This window comes from Eupeodes corollae, chromosome 3, assembly GCF_945859685.1.
Source record: "Eupeodes corollae chromosome 3, idEupCoro1.1, whole genome shotgun sequence".
NCBI classification, from domain to species: Eukaryota; Metazoa; Arthropoda; class Insecta; order Diptera; family Syrphidae; genus Eupeodes; species Eupeodes corollae.
Genome location: NC_079149.1, coordinates 97,783,212 through 97,805,101, shown reverse-complemented (window position 1 = coordinate 97,805,101; position 21,890 = coordinate 97,783,212). Strand labels below are relative to the sequence as shown.

The 21,890-nt window shown below is 32.4% G+C and overlaps 1 protein-coding gene across 4 annotated transcripts in view; it reads left to right on the top strand.

Annotated features, from left to right (window-relative positions):
• Positions 1-21,890, top strand: part of LOC129951525 (A-kinase anchor protein 200) — a 236,264-nt gene that overhangs the window by 138,099 nt on the left and 76,275 nt on the right. The gene's annotated exons all lie outside the window — the stretch shown is intronic.

The window sequence follows — 21,890 nt, the reverse complement described above, 5'->3', positions numbered from 1 at the left end:
ACAAAAATCATAAATGTATGCTGCTAGGACTACAGATGTACAGAACAATAATATTATAGCAAGTTTTTGAAATAAACACTGATACTTTTAAAATCTGAAGAAAAAGTTAAAATTAAATAGATAACAGATTTGAAATCAGTCTCAATTCATTCCAAAATATAACTTACAAAACTATGAAAGTATTAAATTCAAATTTTGCTCAAAATTAATGAGAATTTCCAGGAACTAAGTAATATTCGAGAATGTTTTAAACTTTGTAGGTACTTTGCTTGTACTTCATTTGTAATTTTGAACATCATTATAAAATTTATTGTTAAAAGATATGTTGATTTTTAACTAAAACGTTTTTGATTGTCTTTTAAATGGGCATATTTTAAAAATCGATGTGATATAAAAAATTAAAGGCGGATTTCGAATTCATCTTTGAAAAGTATTGTTTTAATTGTACTACAGAAAAAAATAGTCTAATCAAGAAAGTATCAATTTAAAAAAAATCTTTTTGAACAATTTTAGCTACTTAAGGGTGTGGTTTTTGAATCATGAGTCATGCTGATGGCATATGTTGCAAAACATTGTATACAATTCTGCCTTCTGTTTAAAATGTTTGCCTGCAAGTTAAAGTTACAGTTACGGTTCCATTTGAGTAGCGTCGAAAAAATCTCCAAGTTTTGAATTAAATTGTTTAAAATAAGACACACTTTTTTTTCTTATTCTGAAATGTTCAAATAAGGTGATAAGTAGGGCAACCAAAAATATGTTCGAACATATATTTTTTAACACGAGACTGTGATAGAAATGCGTTTCAAATCTTCGTCTTTTAAACGTCATATGTTAGGGCATATTTTTGCATATTTCACTGAAAATGGATACTTTTGCATAATTTTTCCTTTTTTGTAAAGGCAAGCAAGAAAAACAAATCATTACATTAATAGACAAAAACACGAAATAAACAATCAGGAAAAAAAAATTAAAGGTCCATCCAGAGTATAACCTTTTAGGGGCATAGAATCTGGATTGGAACTACCTCCATAACCAATTATAAAACGGCACATGGTTCGAAGGTGAACTACTAACGAGCATTTTGAAAAGATTATTCGGATTTTTGATGTTTTTGACAACTAAAAATAATTGCAATGGCTTTGTCAGGAGATAAATCCATAGCAGTTGAAGAATATAGGTACACGTGCTGAAATTTTAGCATTCAAATACGCTCTGATCACTTCTGATGACGTTGAACATAGCTTTTTCATGTGTAAAAGTGTTTTTCGATCAAACAGACAAAGCTTCCTTTTCAAAAATTCAGTGAAATGTTAGTTATTTACTGCAACACAAATTTGTAATAAATTTATAAATTATAAATTAATAGCTGACATTAAAAAATGTCTTTTATTCAAAAATGAATTTGCTTTAACTTTGTTTTGTTTTTCTTTTTAAAAAAAATATTGTATGTGTGCGAAGTTGATCTAATCGCCATTAAACACATTTTTTGATGTTTTATTTATCTCCAAAAAGTTTGAATGAAGGAAAAGAGTTTTGATTTTTCTTTTTTAAATGGTATTGTTCTTATTAATTAATTTCTTAAAGCAAATAACGCTTCTTATAAGCATCTTTTACATTTATGGAGCATATTTTGAGGGCATATATTTGATTTTTAAGGGTATATTCTTGAAACTAGTTTTTGGGACATATTTTTGGTTGCCCTAGTCATGAGTATCTGCAATTTTTATAAATATTCTTAATATGTAATACAAAATTTTAGATATTATCCAAATCGAACCAAAACATTTAATTTTTAACTTTCCATCGGAAATTACTGTCGGTGCGATTTGTCGAGTTTAAAATGTGTGGTAAATCTCATACAATTTTGCATTACGAACGGATTTCATGATACAGTTTTTCGGGACTCGTAAAAATTTCCGATTACGATGGAATTCATGATAGGGCTGAATATATATTCAAAATCATTGAGCATGGCATTGCCGTCAGCCGATTGACAAAAATAAAATTTACATGTATTAAATCTCTTATTTTATTAGAATAATTAAGTAAAAAAAAAAGAACTGAATAACTTGTAATTAACATGGCTACGAGTACCTTTACGCAAAGATTAAAAGTCTTGATCTATTATTCTTTGTCGATATCTTAACGCAGCTTTGCAGTACATAAATAATTTTGGGACGTTCATCTCATTGAGGAGATCTATTATCTGGATAACCAATAAGATATTGGAACCTAGGTAATATCTCCTGGTTTCAGCTAAGACCGGAAACCGGCCTATGAAATGTACGGTATCATCTCTCTCTTGCATGTTACATAGATCACAAATTATCGGTAGATCGTCTCTATGTGGAATGTAGTTGAGGCAAAGAAGTTCACCTCTTAATCTTCCCATCATGGATATTTCGTCAATACTATATTCATCTCGAAAATAATTCCTTTAATTAAAATTATGATTCAAATTGCTGTATAGGGTTCTATGAACTGAGCCTGTTGCTTCCATCACATATCCTTCTCTACACTTACGATCCACATTTGCTATTAGTTCGTAAAGCCTTGGTTTCCATTCGCTTAAGTTATCGCAATCCCGCATCATTGACTTAGTTCCTGCCATTCTTCCATCCAGCCTGTATTTCTCCTTATTATATGAAGCGCTACTATCTTTGGAAGTCTTGCATTAGACATATTGATAGCCTTAAGAATATAATCTATATGTAGCTTAAGGGTCCGTATAAACAGAGGTGGAAGTCCAGTTTCCAGCATGACCAGATAATTCGGGGCGTTGGACGGAATATGAAAGATTCTTTTAATATAATATCTCAGCAATTTTTCCACCGTTTCATACTGCTTGTAGCCCCACACCTGAGCCGAATATAAAATGATGGCTTCTGTAACTGCTTCAAAAACTCGAATTTTGTCTAATATTCTTGTTCGAAAAACACCTGTTTCACGTGGCAGCGATTGCGTTCTTAGCCTTTGCAAGCTTATCCTTAAAGTGGTTCTCCATGTCCAGGTTCTTAGTCATTAGTATCCCTAGGTACCTGTACTCGTTGACAACTTCGATTGTCTCTCCATTATACCACCATTTCTCACTGTTGCGGTTACACCCGCCCCCTTTCCTGAATATCATGACTTTTGACTTTTCTAAATTCACAGTCAAGTTCCATATTTTGCAGTAGTCACACAAGCGGTTTATCATTAATTCTGGAGATTCTGGCGAGTATGCGAGAATGACAATATCGTCGGCGAACATCAGTGCTTTGATAGCTTTTCCGGCGTACTCAATACCACGAGGTAGGAATTCTACGAGATGTTCAAAAAAGAGGGCAAACAACGATGGGCTTAGAGTACATCCTTGTCTAACTCCTGTGCAAGTGTGAAACCAATCTGACATCTCTTCGCCATTCCAGACAGCTGATTTTGTGCTGATATAAAGATTTTGGATTATCCTTGCAAACCTCCAGGACATTCCCATGCCATACAACTTATATATCAAAGCATTTCTATTAACAGTATCAAATGCCGACTTAAAGTCCACAAATAATGCATATAATTTTGCTCCTTTATTCATAAATGATTCTGCAATACTTCTCAAGACGAAAATGTGGTCAATTGTAGAATAGCCTGATCTGAAACCAGCTTGACACTCCCCAATTAGATTATTGTTTCTGATCCATACATTGAGACGATGCTGCAGGACAGTTGTCTGATGAAGTAGTGGCAAAAAATGTGCCGCTCGGATTCGACTTAAAACTGTAGGTCCCTTCCATGTTCCATCCCTGACAACAGTACTCGCACACAGGAATGGTTGAGAGTTGTAAGTCACTAGACCCTGGCTCTTCATGGGCTGTTGCGCCACCTAATTTATTTATTTATTTTTATATTTTTTTTTATAGAAAGATCCAAGTCACAGCTTTTTTAAATGTCGGAAACATACGAGTACAACACAAAATATGTTAATAAACTTATTTGCTCCTGAATGTCCAGAGAATTAATGAACGTATTGACTTACAAAAAAATGTATTCTCTACAAATTATTGTTTTCAACATTATTTTATAATCCAATCGGTATTTTTTTTTTTTTAATAAATAAAAACTTTAAAAAAATGCAGCTAAAATTGGTAAAAGTCAGTTTTCGACTAAAATATCTCGGAAACTAAAAAGCATTGAAATAGATACTCGTACCTACTTCTTTGTTTACACATAACACAAAAACCTACAAAAATTAACAAAAACCTGATGGTTTTCGAATTGTAATTACTTAAACATTTTTTTTTGACCATTTAGTAAAATTTCCCAAGTCAAAATTGAACAAATTTTTCAGCCTAGAAATTATAATCGTTTTAGAGAGATTTTAAGAGTTGTAAAATGTTTGATAGTCTTTTCATATCAAAAAAACATTCTAGAATAGGGTGAAAAACTTAAGCTAGAAACTACGATGACGAAGATCGACCAACTTCGTAAAATGTGAGCGAATAGTTAATAAGAAATGAAAAGGTCTTGGAAAAAATAGCAATAACTGGTGTTCATAATCTAACCAAATTGTTACATTTTTGAAAGCTGGAAAAAAATCAAAGGTTTTTATATTGCAAAACTTTGCTTGAAAATCGTGTAACAATTTGCCTCAGGGCTATTAGAAGGAATTTGGTCAGGGCTCCATGATGTTTCAAATGATAAAAAAGTATTTAAGGTCTCCAGTTTTCGCTATCATTGGTTTTCATAATTTAAACCAATCATTTGAATTTATTTGATGGGTCGTTTATAGAAATCATTGAAAATTTCTGTAATTTCCTGAAAAACACAATGAGCGAAACGATTAGTTTCACACTTTTACATAAAAGAATCTATTGTTAAGGGATCAGTTAAAGCTATAATTGATTATCATGATTGAAATCAAAAATTAGAATTTGTTTGACAGGTTTTTGACATTTCCTGATTGGAATATATCATTCCCTGATTACAATCGAGCATTTGAAATTAGAGTTGACCATTAAAAGTTCAACTGACAGGTGGACATATAAAAAGAATTGAAAGCTTTCAGTGAAACAATCAGCGGTTCATTGAAAACGATTTTATGATTGAGAAGTTAAAAATGAGCGAGAAGTAAATTACTGAGTTCAATAATATTTTTTTTGTAAGTGCAAAAACTACAACGTTTCAACTTAAAATCGGCATCGAACATATCAAATTTGACTCTCTGGGCCCTTAGGAAAATGAATTGGAAAACAAATTGGAAACTTCACAAATTTTTGCAATGAACGGAATAGAAACTTTCACTCGTTAATAACATTATCATCTGTCACAAGAACGCTTCTAAATTTAACTTACATATAAGCCTTCCTCCAAACCTACAATATTTCAAAAGTTGCCGTGATTTCAATAAATCATCCTAGCGCAACGTTTTTCAAAAAAGTTCATTAACCATCATCAATCATTATCATCATCACGTTAATGAGATTTTGATAACGTTTTATTTTAAAATTGTACCTCCCAAATTGTTGGTTCTGGTTTTAATATGCTTTGAAAATTGCCTTGAACTTTGTTTTTTTTTTTTTTGCAATGTTGTCGTTGTTGTCAAACAAAAACATGAATAAAATAATTTATATTTTATCAGTTTGAACCACCAAACACAACAAAAATACCAAAAGTAATAATAATTATATTAATTAATGTTTTGCTATTTTTGTTTAAGTAGCTGCTATTGTTGGTTTAGATATCTCTTGCAGTTTTTATTTTTATTCTAATTGATTGTTAATACAATTGTTGTCATTTTTATATAATGAAATATTAAAATTTCTAACAAATTAATCACAATCATTTGCAAGTTTTTCCGTTTTTTAATTATGTGACTTCAAAAATTGGAGCATCAATTTCAACAATGGCTTGATAATGATTCAAAGTAACGCCGACTGACTGACTGAGTGTTTAATTTAATGAATAAATTGTTTGTTTGCGTTTCTAATAAAACATTTATTTTTTATTTTGAAATTAACATTGGAATTGTTAATTTCATTTTCTTTGGTCAGTTTTTGTACCCTACTGTACCTAAAATACGCACTCTACATCTTTTTATAAATTATGTAAATAAATAAATTCCTGACTTAATTTTTCAATTTTTGTTTTGTTGTTAATTTAAGTTTTTTTTGTTTGTTTACTCTTCAATTCCTCCGAATCACTTCGTCCACTGTCTAATTTGATTGTTTACACTTGAAATATTTTTCTCTTCTTGATTCGTCATTTTTTTGATATCAATTGAATTCGTTCTGCTTCGCTTTATTTTTTATCTAAAGAAATAAAAAATTGTATATATTTTTATATCTTTTCTGGGAATAAAAGTTCAACTGAACATATTTCCCATCACACCCTAAATATTAAATGTCATTTGACATTTATGTTAAGTTAGAATCATTGACAAGTCTGGTGGCGTTTTTTTTTAAACTTAACTCATTTTAATTGCTGGTGTGGTGGTGGTTGTGCTATGCTTCGGACTCCCTTAAGGAATTTAACAGCTCGATTAATTTAAGCGTCGCGTCACTCACCCATTACCAATTCCCTATTTATTTATTTTTCAAATGTTTGAATGGATGACTGACAGTCTGTTTAGGGCAGGGCTTTCTGGAATTTGAGTTCTAAAAAAAAAACCTGAAAATTCCTATGTCAAATAGAACTGACGGGGTTAGAGATAGAGCCAGTCTACACAGTGGGGCTTTTATTATTTGAAATTGGTGTTGCGTTTTCAAATTTCTATAAAACGATTTAAAAAAATGTTGATTTCTTTTAATTGCCTTTTGATAGTTTCAATTATAAAGGGTGTTTTAGACGTGTGGTTTTTAAGAAGAAAAATAGCGCATGTAACTGTTTGTTTACCTTTATCATACATATAAAGCTTTGCCAATATTTTTTAAAACTGATTTCAGACTCGAATACATTTTAGTCGAGATTCCCAATTTTCGACAAGTATGTTAGAAATAACGACATATTCTTTTCCAATGCCTCAATCGTCTCGGGCACGAATTTTCGTTCATTATGACATTTCTTTGACATGGTTTCTTTTTATTCGTCAATACAAAAGCAAAAGACTAGAATCAAATTTTAAGGTTAGAGTGTTAAAGTGTGGATTGTATGTAGAACGCGAATTAAGTTTGACAGTTCGTTAAAATAACATTCGAGAAAAAAATGTGTCTTTAAAAAATTCTCTTATAATGGGAATGAAATCGCTGTTGACATTGAAAAAACTAATTGTTTTTTGCGAATCTTATTTTAACGAACTGTCAAACTCAATTCGCTTTATATTATTGTTAAAAATCACATTTATTTATTCATTTGCAGGGCGTCAGTTGCTATTATGTAAATAGTCCTTAAGACTATTCATTATAAAATGACAAACTAAACTAAGCATAAACAAAGTGACAGCTGTCAAAAAGACAACTTCCAAAAAAGTAATGCCAGATTGAAAACCACATGTGGAAAAAAGAGACCCTTGCTCATTTTATCGATAACTTACCAAATTCCATTATCAAGGTATTCAATCGACCTTAAGCATCTTTCACATGAGCTACGAACTGCGAACTGTGGATGTTCACTTATTTTGACTTTTCTTTCACATGAGCTTTATTTCTATTCGCAGACAGCGATGTCAATTATATATGTCAATTTATAACTACCCTTTTCAACAAACAAAATAGGACTGGTATAATTTTGAGGTTAAGTTAAGCGCGAACAAAGTATTCGTTGCAGTGTGGATGGTATGTGGAACGCGAATAGAGTTTGACAGTTTTCTTGTTTTAGACAACAAAATGCAAATTTATGTCAATTGTTTTTTTTTATAATTTAAATTTGTTTTTGTTTGAAATTTAATTTTTTAAATGTGTAAAATCACGTTTGTTTGTCCATTCGTTTATTTCTTGTTCGCTCTCATGTGCACGGCCTTTTATCTTTCACGTGGCCCCAAAGAAAAAAGTCGAAAGGTATTAAATCACATCTTCCATAAAAAAAACAAGCTCCAAAAACCTTTTTTTTTTTTTTTCAAAACTGCGATTATTTTGTTTATGTGGGACGTAACAGCGCCTGTATAGTTGAAAATTAACACCTCACACACATAACAGCTCAAAAACGGAACCAAACTGTGACACATTAAAGATCGAGCTCTAAAAATTGTCCTCCTTACTGAAAATCAAAATGTCTTCAGTGAATTTTAACAATTTCAATGCGTTGTTGAAGCTGTTGTTGTATCAATTTTAATAATTTTTTGTCAAATGTCAAAAAAAAACAGATTTCCAAGTATCGCGGTATTCAAAATGAATATAATTTTTTGTCAAAAAATGACAGCTTTAAAAGTGACAGATTTCCAAGTCAATCAATCAAAATTAACATATTACAATTTTTTGCTGCAATATTACCAGAAATGTCATTGTTGATAAAGTTTGAAATTATCGGATGTCGTTATTTAAGATGACAGTTTCCGCCAATTTTTTAATCGAAAGCCATCTGACAATGAAATCGAACACTGGAAAAAACTGCCAACCGTTCGAACAGACAATACTTCATTGAAAGGTAGTACGATATTGTCAGCTTGTTGACAGCTTTTGTCAGATAGCTGACTGATCTAATAATCTTACGAGATATGACAATGGTATGTATGTGCATACTTAGCTTTACGGTACGTGTAACATTTGTCAAATTCAATTTTATAGTGAGTCTTTATGATCGCGTGTCAAGAATTTCAATGCGTTGTTAAAGTGTCAGTCGTTCCATTTTTAGTAATGGCACAAATGTCAAAAAATTACAGCTTCAAAAGTGACAGCTTCTCAATTATCGTGATATTCAAAATAGAAGTTGATTTATTACATATTTTGCAGCAATGTTTCCAGAAATGTCATTGTCAGATAATTTCTCAAAAAGTTACAGCTTCCCAAATATTAAAATATTCAAACTTATTGCAATTTTTTGCCGTTTGAAAGTTTAAAATAGTCATATGTCGTTATTTAAGATGACAGCTTCTGCCAATTTCTTAATCGAAAACCACTGACAATGTAATCGGAGACTAAAAAAAATCTGCCAACCGTTCGAACAGACAATTCTTCATTGAAAGGTAGTTCGATATTGTCAGCTTGTTGACAGCTTTTGTCAGATAGCTGATTGATCTAATAATCTTACGAAATGTGACAATGTGCATACTTAGTTTTAGGGTACGTTCAAACTTATATTCAAGGTTTGTGTTCCATATGTCAAATTCGATTGTACAGTGAATCTCTATGAACGTGTGTCAAGAATTTCAATACGTTGTTAAAGTGTGAGTCATTCCACTTTTAGTAATGCCACAAATGTCAAAAAGTGACAGCTTCTTAAATATCATGATATTCAAAATGAAATTTCCTTTAATACATGATTTGCAGCAATGTTTTCAGAATTGTAATTGTCAGAGAATCTAAAAAAAAAAGGGACAGCTTCCCAAATGTCGAAATATTCAAAATTATTACAATTTTTCGCCGCAATATTTTCAGAAATTGTTAGATAAATATTGAAATTGAAAGGTTTTTACAGTATTGTCGGAATATTGACAGTTACTGTCATTGAAGTCAGCATATCACAAGATATAACAATGGTATGTATTTAGCTTTAGTTCAGTTCAACCTGGTATTGGCATGTATTCCATATGTCAAATTCGTTTACACTTTGAGTCTTTATTAAGATTGTCAAAGTATAACTGTAATCTTCCTCTTGAAATATGAATGTTTTCAAATTAAAAAGAATGTCAAGGTTAACTTTTCCTTGTCTTGTCACACCTCATAACATTTTTCAAATTCTTTAAAACTCAACAATTTCTGAACAAGGACTTCTGTCACAAACATGTCCATGTCCACATTATCTAATTTGCCTTGACAAAGACTACAATTCCATAAATTGTCATAAAAATTAAAAACGAATAAATAAAATTTTAAATGGAAATAGTCACAACTCATCAAGACAAGAACACACCACTTGTCTTTTGTGTCTTCTTGTTGTTAGTTCGGGCCGGCCGGCTTTAACTATATAAGACAAGCCACCTGTGTCAACACCATCAATACCAGAAACAGGAGCTCCTCAAAAACAAGAAAACAAGAAATCCAAAAATAAAGACATCCAAAACAGAGAAAACGTAAACGACCATAATGACGCCCACTCCCATCAATAAAACACATAATCCAAATCGAAAACAGACACTTTTTGGTTTTCATATTCAGTAAAATTGTCGTCGCGTCGTTCACAGAAGCCCCAAATTATTATCTTATTTAGTTTTATCCGTAATCCTCATTGTCGTCTGAGAATTCCATCAAGAAAATATATACTCGTACCATTTCCCCAAGCCTACAATTTATACACAATTTATTTGGAAAATAATTTTCCAAAATGGGGCATGGGAATGCAATGAAATAAAATGACTCAATTCTTGACTTCTTGACTTGAAGTGTAAATGTAGGAACACATTGAACATAAGAATTGTAGATATTTATATTTCCTATGAGAATTATTTTAATGTGCGACTGCGGCGACACACATAACACAATATTGCCTTGTCTTGTCTTCTTGTCTTGATGTTTTTCTTATTATTTGTTGTTCCAAGCTTTGCCAAGACTTGACAGTCGTGGAATGGAATAAATTTGATGTCACAATAACAACAGAAAAAGATAAAAAAAGTAATAATCATAATAGAGCCATAAATCAATCCAAAGCAATTTATTTGTATGAATACTTAACAGTTGCAAGACGGAATTTTTCGTTTTCGAAAAATTCATAAATCGTTTTTTAAAACCCCCATGCAAATTATTATCTACAACAGTTTCCATTTCCAGTTATGTATCTGGTGTTGATTTTATGGCAAAGTTCTGCTTTACGATTTGAGATGTTAAAAAATCAATTAAAATATTAAAAGAGGGATAGAAAAATATGAAAGCTTAGAAACATCAAACTGTCAAATTTGTTCAGGGTGGTATTGCCTTTCTACATAAATGGAAACATAAAACCACCAAAAAACAAGCATTATGATTGTTGACCCTAAAAAGAACGCAAAGTGTTATTCCAAAGGCAGTAAAAGATGCGACGACAAGGGCAAGGCAATATAATTTGTTTCCAACAACCCCAGCAATTTAAATTTAACACTGTGACAATGAACAGCGGGGCTGTTGGGTTTTGAAAGCTGAAATGAAATCGAGATATGAATTATGAAATGATTACAAAAATATAATATAAAAAAAGGGGCATTCGGGAACCGTGTGTCGTTTGAAGCTCTGAACACACTTAACAAAAACTGAAACAGAACGAAATATGAAACGTAATTTTTAGTTTGACAGTTGAAATACTATTGATTGTTAAGAACGAAAAATAAAACTGCTAATGAAGAATTGTACAAACTGTTGTCAGATTTTTTCTAAAAGTCTTACAATTTCTTTTGTCAGATGAGATGAAAAAAATAGCAAATGCCAGATCAGACATCTGTCGTTAAATTGACGTATCTGGCAATATTATCCAAAAAACTGTAGATTCAGGTTTGACACTTTTGTAAAAACTGATAATCGTCAGTACTTAAGATTTTTGTTTTTTTTTCGTTAAGTTTCAATAAACGTCAAAGTTGGTTAACAATAAAAATAATCTTTAGCAAATGTCAATTTGGACATCTTACGTGTGATCTTAAAATGTCGTTTGATGTCATAAAAACTGTAGAATCACTCAGAATTTTATGACAATTTGATTTTCTAATTGGCAGTTCTAACACTTCTGTGAAAACTGACAATCGTCCAGTTCAGACATCTTATGTCATCTTAAATTACGTTTCTGGTAATCTTGTTCCACAGTTTTGACACTTTTGATAAAACTAACAATCGTTAGTAATTAATACCTTTTTTTTTGTTAAATTTCAATGAAATGTCAAAGTTGGTAACCATGAAAAAATTGTTAGCAAATGTCACGTTTAGACATATTACGTGACAATCTTAAAATGACATTTATGCCAATATTATCCAAAAACTGTAGATTCAGGTCTGACACTTGTAAAACTGATAATCGTCAGTACTTAAGATTTTTTTTGTTAAGTTTCAATAAACGTCAAAGTTGGTTAACAAATGTCAATTTGGACATCTTACATGTGATCTTAAAATGTAGTTTGTGTGTCATGATAGACATTTTACGTGTAATCTTAAAATGACATTTCTGGCAATATTATCAAAAAAAGTAGATTCCAGCTTGATACTTTTGTAAAAACTGATAAACGTCAGTATTTAAGATTTGTTTTTTGTTAAGTTGTAATAAACTTCAAAGTTGGTTCACAATAGAAAAATTTGTTCGCAAATGTCATGTTGGACATCTTACGTGTGATCTTAAAATGTAGTTTGTTGTCATAAAAACTGTAGAATCACTCGGGATTGTATGACAGTTTGATTTTCTTTTTGACAGGTCTGACAATTTTGTTAAAACTGACAATCGTCGGTACTTAAGATGTTTTTTTTGTTAAAATTCAATGAAAAGTCCAAGTTGGCAAACCATGAAAAATAATAATAATGGTAATATTGTTCCAAAAACTGAAGAAACACTCGGGATTGTATGACAATTTGATTTTCTTATTGACAGGTCTGACACTTTTGTAGAAACTGACAATCGCCAGCACTTAAGATGTTTTTTTTCTTAAGTTTCAATGAAGTGTCAAAGTTGGTTAACCATGAAAAAATTGTTAGCAAATGTCAGGTCAGAGATCTTATGTGTCATCTTAAAATGACGTCTCCGGTAATATTGTACCAAAACCTGTAGGTTTACACAATGGTATGGCAATTGGATTTTCTCGTTGACAGATCTGAGGATGTTGTGAGTTTTGACAGTCAGTACTTTTCTTAATTTTAGTTTTGTTCAGTTTAAATGAAATGTCAAATTGATATGTGATATCTTCATTTCTATGTAAACTCAGTTTTCGATCTTAACATTTATTTTTTTCGAAAACAAGTCAAGTATGATTTTATACGCATTAAAAATACAAAAATAAGAAATTTGACGTTTGGCGTTTGCTCGAGTCTCGAATTTAAAAATTTCTAAAATTGATAACTTTTGGGTATCTCGTAGGGATGTTCGTAGAGTATGATTAGTAGTTATTTGTTTAGGATTTTTTTATTATTTAGTAAGAGCATACGCTTTTTACTGGTTACTGCAATTTTTGAGCTTTCATGTGCTACTTATTTAAAAACGCTGTCAACATTTTTTTTTCAAGCTTTCATGGAAAGCTATTTGATCGCTCCTAGTCTCTTAGATGTAGCACGACTACATTTTAGAATATGACCTAAAACAGAAATACGGCTATTGTTTGTTTTTGTGTTGTGTCAACCAACATGTTGCTGTCAATTATTCTAATGTCAAGTGACATTAGTGAAATGAATCTATGAATTTAAAAAAAAAATGGCTTAAATGTATTATTATTTATTTATTTATTATTTAAAAAACTAATCTGTACTGTCAAGTTCAATGTTTTGACGGAACTAAATTTTTGATTTCTTTCTGTCAAATGGAACACGATTAACAATTGATTACTTGTATCATATTTTTGTGTTTTTTCTTTGTTTCACTGGAATTAGTGTCAGAGTAGCTGTCAAATTTGTATTCACATTTCTTTTCATTTTATCTACTCCTCAAACATAAGATGATAACCATGTTTTTGTTAGAATTATGTATTTATTAATTTAGTATAGTTCTAGATTAAAAATAAATTGATTTACCCATGGAAAACCCTACAAGTGACTTAAACACAAATTGACAGATGAAAATAAAGGATGGAAAAAAGAACGCGCTATTTTTTCTTTAAATTGAAGTTTTCAAATAAAAAAAATTCAATTTATTTTGCAAATCGAATGTCAAAAAAAAACAAGCAAATAAAAATTGATTTATTTTACCTGTAAAACATGAACTGTCAAAATTTGTTTTTGTCAAGACCCTTAAGTGTACAGGCTCAAGTAATGAAATACATTTTATTGAAACATTCGTCGCAATAATCTGCAACTGCGTAGGAAAAATGGTTGATCATGACCTGGTTTCCTATGCACTTTAAACATTTGCAAAGCACAAATATGATCTCTTATCTTAAACTCATAACTTTATGTGTTTTTATTTTAACCTAGAACTCGTCCCCCATAGATTATGCAACCTCATTTTTCTTTCTTTTAACATCATGAATCGAAAAATGTCTCATGAAATTTCAAAGTATTTCAACCACGAGTTCTGTCGCCCTGAGTCTAGTCTTGAAAACAAAACGTATATTCATTGTTTTTTCGAAGAAAATGGTAATATAATAAATATTTAATTAACTTCGATATCGACATACAACATGAATCACAACCAACATTTCTTGAGTAGAATAATTTAAACAAATTGTATCTAATCCGGTCTTCATGGAAAGTGATATGAGTGTTTCATTTTTATAGTGATTCATTTTGTCAACCGGCAAAATTATAAATAAACACACCACACTTGATTAAGTTATCAGAAAAGGCGAACAAAAAAAAATAAATAGTGCGCCATTGACAGATAATGTGTCAACAGCAAAAGTCAACAATAACAATAACAGCACCAATAAAAACGCACATCGCACTGAATCATTCCATTCTTCTGTCTTTACTCTATAACTGTCAGTTCAAATGCGCTATCAGTCAAAATTGTCATTTATGTAAGAGGTGAACAACTTCAACTGAGATCAAGACGTGAACAACTTGTGTATTTAATCGCTTTCACATAAATAAAACAACATTAACAACAAAAAAAACTAAAGCTATTTAATCTAACAACAATTTAATGTGTCACACGCTAGACCTGTTTGTTTGACAGTTGTTTATTCTCGCTAGTTTTTGTTCTATTTCAAGTATAACTGGCAATGCTGACTTTTCTCTTTCAATGCAACAACAACCAACGGCAACGATACGGAAATGCCTGTCAGGTTAAGGTGCGTAATGAACTTCTTTTGTTTAGAAAACAAAGCAAAACAACAAAAAAAAAGATGAAAAAAAACGGCATAGTTTTTCCTCTCTCTCTCTCTCTTTCATTCTTTGTTATCATATTGTTGTTTGTTCTGATGCAAATGTGTGTATTATTTGTTCTGTCAAATAAAAGGTGACATTTCGTTGTTCTGTTTGTTAGGAACCTGGTTGAGTGCACATTACTGACACAAATATGCGAAATGCGAAACGTTCATTTTCATATATAAATACCTTTATACACATCGTATATAATTAACTAATCAAAGAACATCCATCCAGTTTAAAATAAAGAAAAAAGAAAACAGGGAAAACGCTAAAAAGCTGAAAAAAAGAACTCGCATGACACAAAGAAGACCAAGAAGAAGAACAACAACGTACGTGTGTGTAAAAATGCAACCAAACAAACAAACAAAGCACAAAGCAAAGCAAAGCAACGCATCGCAACGTAAAACAAAAAAAAATAAGGCAAATGACTTTAAAAGGATTGCAAGCGTGAACTATAAAAGCCCATAAAATATATTCAGAATGTAGAAACGAACAACTCTACAAAAACATGGCCACTTTTATAGAATGTCAAGCAGCTATTTTTAGAAATGATTTACATTCCTTTAGGTCTTTTTTCACTTTTATTTTACACTTTTTTTTTTTGAGAATGACATTCTCGAGGAGTTCGATGGTTGATAAAAAAAAGAAGAATTAAAACAAAATTTAAAGAGATGGAGTTGATTTGATTCTTCGCAAAATAAAACAAGAAGTGATCATGTTTGAAAGTTTTGACATTTAAACGCCATCCATTTAAATAAATTCTTCGTGTTGTACCTCTTTGTAAAAATTGAGACATTTGGTAATGTCTTATTTATGTATACCTTTCCAGCTCGAAGGACCAAAAGATCTGTTTGATCACGAGTATTAAGGGACTACAATAATTTTTGTTCCAATTTAAGTATTTTTGTTCCACTTTAAGTTTTTTGTTCCACATTATGTATTTTTGTTCCACATTATGTATTTTTGTTCCACTTTACTCTAAAAACAGCTAGAAAAGTCTATAGAAAGTCTTGGTTAAAATTAGTCCGCTATTAACCAGCCTTGAAAAAGAATGCAATCTTTTATGACATCAATATAAAGATTGCATTTATGAATTCAACCAAAGATGGGGATTTCAAATTTCGCAATGACATTTGAGACTTCATACATTCTTTGCATTCATTTGAAGTCTTGCATCCCTTTGAAGTTTTTGCCTTCTTAAGTGAAGATTTCAAAGAGATTAAAATAAAAAAATGTGTAATGAAAATTAACTTAAGAATGAAAAAGAACACAGAGCCTTCAAATAAATGTAATCAAAGAATGCAAAGATTTCGAGTGCATGCAAACACTTTAAGACCAAAAACATTGTATGAAGTCTCAAATGATTGCAATCAATCGAATGTAGTCAAATGATTGGAGAAAAAACGATTCCATTCCCAAAAGATTGCATTCTTTTACCAGCCTCATTTTAACACATATCTGAAACTTCCTTTTAATCAATAAAACGAACTTAATACAGAAAACTGTCTCGTTAGCTCGTTACACTGAAAAACACATTGGCTATAAGGTACTATTTTCAGAAACTTTGTGTAGAGTTGTTAAATCCAAGGAAAATTATCGAACACAGTTTAGAAGATGTGTTTAAACCCTATAGCTTTTTATGAGGATGATAACACAAGACAAACTCAATGAATGACAGCTAATCTGACAGATGTAGTAAAACTAATATGGCCGAAAACACCTGTCAAATAAAATACCAGGAATTTTCTTGCGAAATTGCGATAGCTTCGTTTATTGTCTGGCACTTCTCGAAAATAAAGGGTGATTTTTTTGAGGTTAGGATTTTCATGCATTAGTATTTGACAGATCACGCGGGATTTCAGACATGGTGTCAAAGAGAAAGATGCTCAGTATGCTTTGACATTTCATCATGAATAGACTTACTAACGAGCAACGCTTGCAAATCATTGAATTTTATTACCAAAATCAGTGTTCGGTTCGAAATGTGTTTCGTGCTTTACGTCCGATTTATGGTCTACATAATCGACCAAGTGAGCAAACAATTAATGCGATTGTGACCAAGTTTCGCACTCAGTTTACTTTATTGGACATTAAACCAACCACACGAATGCGTACAGAAGAGAATATTGCGTCTGTTTCTGAGAGTGTTGCTGAAGACTGTGAAATGTCGATTCGTCGCCGTTCGCAGCAATTGGGTTTGTGTTATTCGACCACATGGAAGATTTTACGCAAAGATCTTGGTGTAAAACCGTATAAACTACAGCTCGTGCAAGAACTGAAGCCGAACGATCTGCCACAATGTCGAATTTTCAGTGAATGGGCCCTAGAAAATTTGCAGAAAATCCGCTTTTTTATCGACAAATTTTGTTCAGCGATGAGGCTCATTTCTGGTTGAATGGCTACGTAAATAAGCAAAATTGCCGCATTTGGAGTGAAGAGCAACCAAAAGCCGTTCAAGAACTGCCCATGCATCCCGAAAAATGCACTGTTTGGTGTGGTTTGTACGCTGGTGGAATCATTGGACCGTATTTTTTCAAAGATGCTGTTTTACGCAACGTTACGGTGAATGGCGATCGCTATCGTTCAATGCTAACAAACTTTTTGTTGCCAAAAATGGAAGAACTGAACTTGGTTGACATGTGGTTTCAACAAGATGGCGCTACATGCCACACAGCTCGCGATTCTATGGCCATTTTGAGGGAAAACTTCGGAGAACAATTCATCTCAAGGAATGGACCGGTAAGTTGGCCACCAAGATCATGCGATTTGACGCCTTTAGACTATTTTTTGTGGGGCTACGTCAAGTCTAAAGTCTACACAAATAAGCCAGCAACTATTCCAGCTTTGGAAGACAACATTTCCGAAGAAATTCGGGCTATTCCGGCCGAAATGCTCGAAAAAGTTACCCAAAATTGGACTTTCCGAATGGACCACCTAAGACGCAACCGCGGTCAACATTTAAATGAAATTATCTTCAAAAAGTAAATGTCATGGACCAATCTAACGTTTCAAATAAAGAATCGATGAGATTTTGCAAATTTTATGCGTTTTTTTTTTAAAAAAAGTTCTCAAGCTCTTAAAAAATCACCGTTTATTTCTGCTCGAGAGCTTCTTCGGGTTTCTAAGCCCCAAAATGTAAAAATTCTTATTAACGTTACTTTTGAGGTGAAAATCAGAATCATTTTGATGCATTTCAAGGACCCAATCACCAAATTTACTACAATATTGGTGATCAAACGGCTTGAGTCTGAACTTTGCTTTAAGACCTATTTTTGTATTCAAAATAGAAATTGACGTTAAAACCACTAAAACATCTATATTCTCAAATGTTCTCGAGTTTCTGCACATCACTAACCTGACCCAGTAATTACCATTTTTCCTCTAATTTCAATATATTTTAACAGGGGTCTGCTTTACTACGACTTGCGAACTAAGACACATTTTTTCAATAAGTTTGTAGTGAATTTTAACAATTTCTACTGCTGGCGTATTTTTACTTGTCAAATGTCAAAAGAAAACATTGACAGCTGCACAAATAGAAATTAAAATCATTTATTAGAAAACTTTTAACATAAACGTCAAAGAAATTGACGGATGTCTCACCGATATGTCAAAGTGTGGAGCTCTTATATGAGAACTCTTTAAAACTCTCCAAATTTTGTACCATCAAATCCAAGACCTTCTTTAAAAAAAAAGACAACATTTCTTGTGTTAAAAGTTTTAAATGAAAAATGAAAGAATTAACAAAGAAAGTTCAAATGTCAAAACATGACAGATTGTGAAACAGTATGGAACATAAAAATATATCAATTGCTGTCAGAAAAAAGCACGAAATTAAACTGTACTTTACTGAACTTACTGCTTCAATGCTGTACCAAAACCTCGACATGCGATGTCTATATTTCTTTCCAGCTTGTGTTCTATTTTGCTGCATCATTCTCAAGCCATCAGTCTATCTATCCGTTCCCCACCTCTCATTTTAAAAATAAAAGAGTTTGACTCACAAGAAGTAATGTTAAGTGTCCAAATCCGTATAAGCTATGACCTAAAAGAAAACTAAATAAAGTTCCAAGTTTACCCTGGCACACCTCTACTTCTTCTACTCCACTATTAAAGGTAGGAACACAAGCGAACTGCTCTCTAACATCATTGATTAAAACCAATCCAGGTATAACAGGAAGGAGATTGCATATTAAATTTGTGCGCCTTTCATCCCGGTGGTGGTGATATCCATCCGGTCGGGATTTATGTCGGCTGCATCCAGCATGCTGCTGTTTCTGTCTTCTCTTTTTATACCCTCGGCTCTAGGTTTGCCCTGGCATGTTGGATGCGATGGCGCTTCATTGCTGCGCCGCTCCACAAACCGACGAAGAAGTGAGAAACTTTCCAACTGTTGTTGCTGTTTGCTGCGATAAATGTGATTTGCTACTTTTCAATTTTCCATTTTCTAATGCCCCCACCATACTCGTGTACACAGCTAAATCCAATACGGGATAATCCTCCATGAATGTTGCTCTGTGGCTGTGCTATGATGTGCTGTGCCGTGCCGAGCTGCATCTGGTTGATATCATCCTTTGGATTGTGTGCATAATAGCCTTTAGGTATAGAACAAGCTGCTCCAATACACAACATACACATTTCTCCACAGAAGATTTAAAAAAACCCAACAAAAAAATAGAAAAATAAAGATTTAAAACTTCTCCTAAAACTCAAAACTCTTTGTGGCGGAATAGAAAGCGATGCGCGAAGCACTGGGCCGCAACCAAACGTGTTTCTGTTTCCAGCTTTTCATGATTAGCTTCCTTTTATTTTATTTTTATTTATTTATATGTTTGTTTCTATTGCAAAAATCTATATGCATGTATCTATCTGACAGCCTAGGCTGCCTAGCAGCTGTGCCAGAGTGCCAGAGTGCCAGAGTGCCAGAGAGGAACAATCCTTATGGTGCTTGATGCATGCAACTGCTTACCAGCACACTGCTGCCTCCTGGATCTGACCCAATGGACGAACTATCATCGACGTCGTCGTCGTGGTTATATACAAAAAGAGAGGTTAAAATTGCAAATTCTGGATTTGTGCAGTGTGTTGGATGTTGCTCTCTACCACTTTCAGGGTTGGATTGTCTTCAGAAGAAGTTTTCAACTTCCTAAGGCTTTGTGGAAACTTTCAATTTTCGTCGGATTCAAATGAACGGGCACAGCTAAATATTAGAAGCAATATGTTTCTTAGTTTTAACGCAATGTTTCTTTAAGAGTTACAAGCTTTTTCGGTTACAATTTAAAACATGTTGCTAGCCTATTTTTGGCACTGTCAACATCCTAAAACTCTAAAACTTGGTGAAAATTTTTAATTTTCCTTCGGATTCAAATGAACGGACATAAAAAAATATTAGAAGCAATGTGTTGTCAGCAACATTTTGTCTTCCTGAATCTAAATGTTTTTAACGCAATGTTTCTTTACATCGATATTAACAAGCAACATGTTGCTAGCTTCTTTTTGCAATTAAGGCAATTATAACGCTTATAGTGATATGTGATTCAAATATAATTCAAATTGAGCTTGACTTTTCAGCATAAAATAAGCAAAAAGCAATAAAAATTAATAGGAAACATGTTGCTTGCAACATTTCGCTTTATCCAATATATAACACTTCTTTACTGAGTAAAAAATCATAAGTCTTATGTTATTTCAATCAAGGTGAACATAATTTTGTTGCCCTTGAGAGCCGAAACACACAGGTTGAAGAAGCGATCAAGGCAATAATGTTGCTAAGACTAAACTAACTCAACTTTTTCGTTTCTCGAAATAAGCAAGAACATTTCAAAAAATCGATGCAACTTGGTTCTAGAAATCTTTTCTGGTTCAGAACTGAAGTTGTTAATAAAGTTTCCGTATCAAAAGATAGAGAGTAGCTAAATCAGTTATTGCAACATGTTGCTATCATCTTTTTCATAAAACTTTTTTGCTGCCAAATGAGACTGTAGCGACATAAAGTACTAGCAACTTGTTGAAACCTACTTTATGAAAAACTTGAGGCAGTTATGTTAATGATGCTGAAGTAAAAAAATAAATTAGCAACAGTCCGTTGAGAACTAGGTCCTAGTGACTTACGACTCTCAACCATTCCTGTGTCGGAGTAATGTTGTCAGTAATGGAGGGGATCTACAGTTAAGCCGAATCCGAACGGCTAATTTGTGAAAGCACTTTTCATTACAAGAATTACCCTTGGAGAATTTGTCAATTCCTCGCAAGAGGCTGTACCCGTAAAAAAACTCTAGATGGCAGAGGCAGGGGTTGTACCAAAGACCGCTGGCGTGACAGGCCAGCACTCTAACCATCATGCGATGGGCACTACGCTGAATGATGATGAAATATGTAGTTCCTTATAATTTTGATTGAAATATGCAAGAAACATCAAAATTTAAAAGAAACTGAATGCTAGCAACATTTTGCATCATGAAGTTAGAGTTATTCATTTTTTGCAGCATGTTGCAAGTTATGATTGTGAATTCTATTTTTCGAAGATTTCGCTGGGAGCAAATTATTTGCTGCTGGCCCAATCTTAGATTAGAAAATTTCTAAGAGCAATCCATTGTTTGTTGCATGATATTATTGTCAATACTATTTGTCGGGAGCAATATGTTGCTGGGAACAAGTTATTTGGGCCTGGACAATTACTTAGATCAAAAAGTGTCTAAGTAATTCATTGTGTGCATCATGTTAAATGATATTATTGTGAACACTCTTTGCCAGGAGCAATATGTTGCTGAGAACAAGTTATTTGCTGCTGGGCCAATTACTTAGATTAGAAAGTGTCTAAGAGTAACTCATTGTTTGCAGCTTGTTGCATGATATTGTCAATAA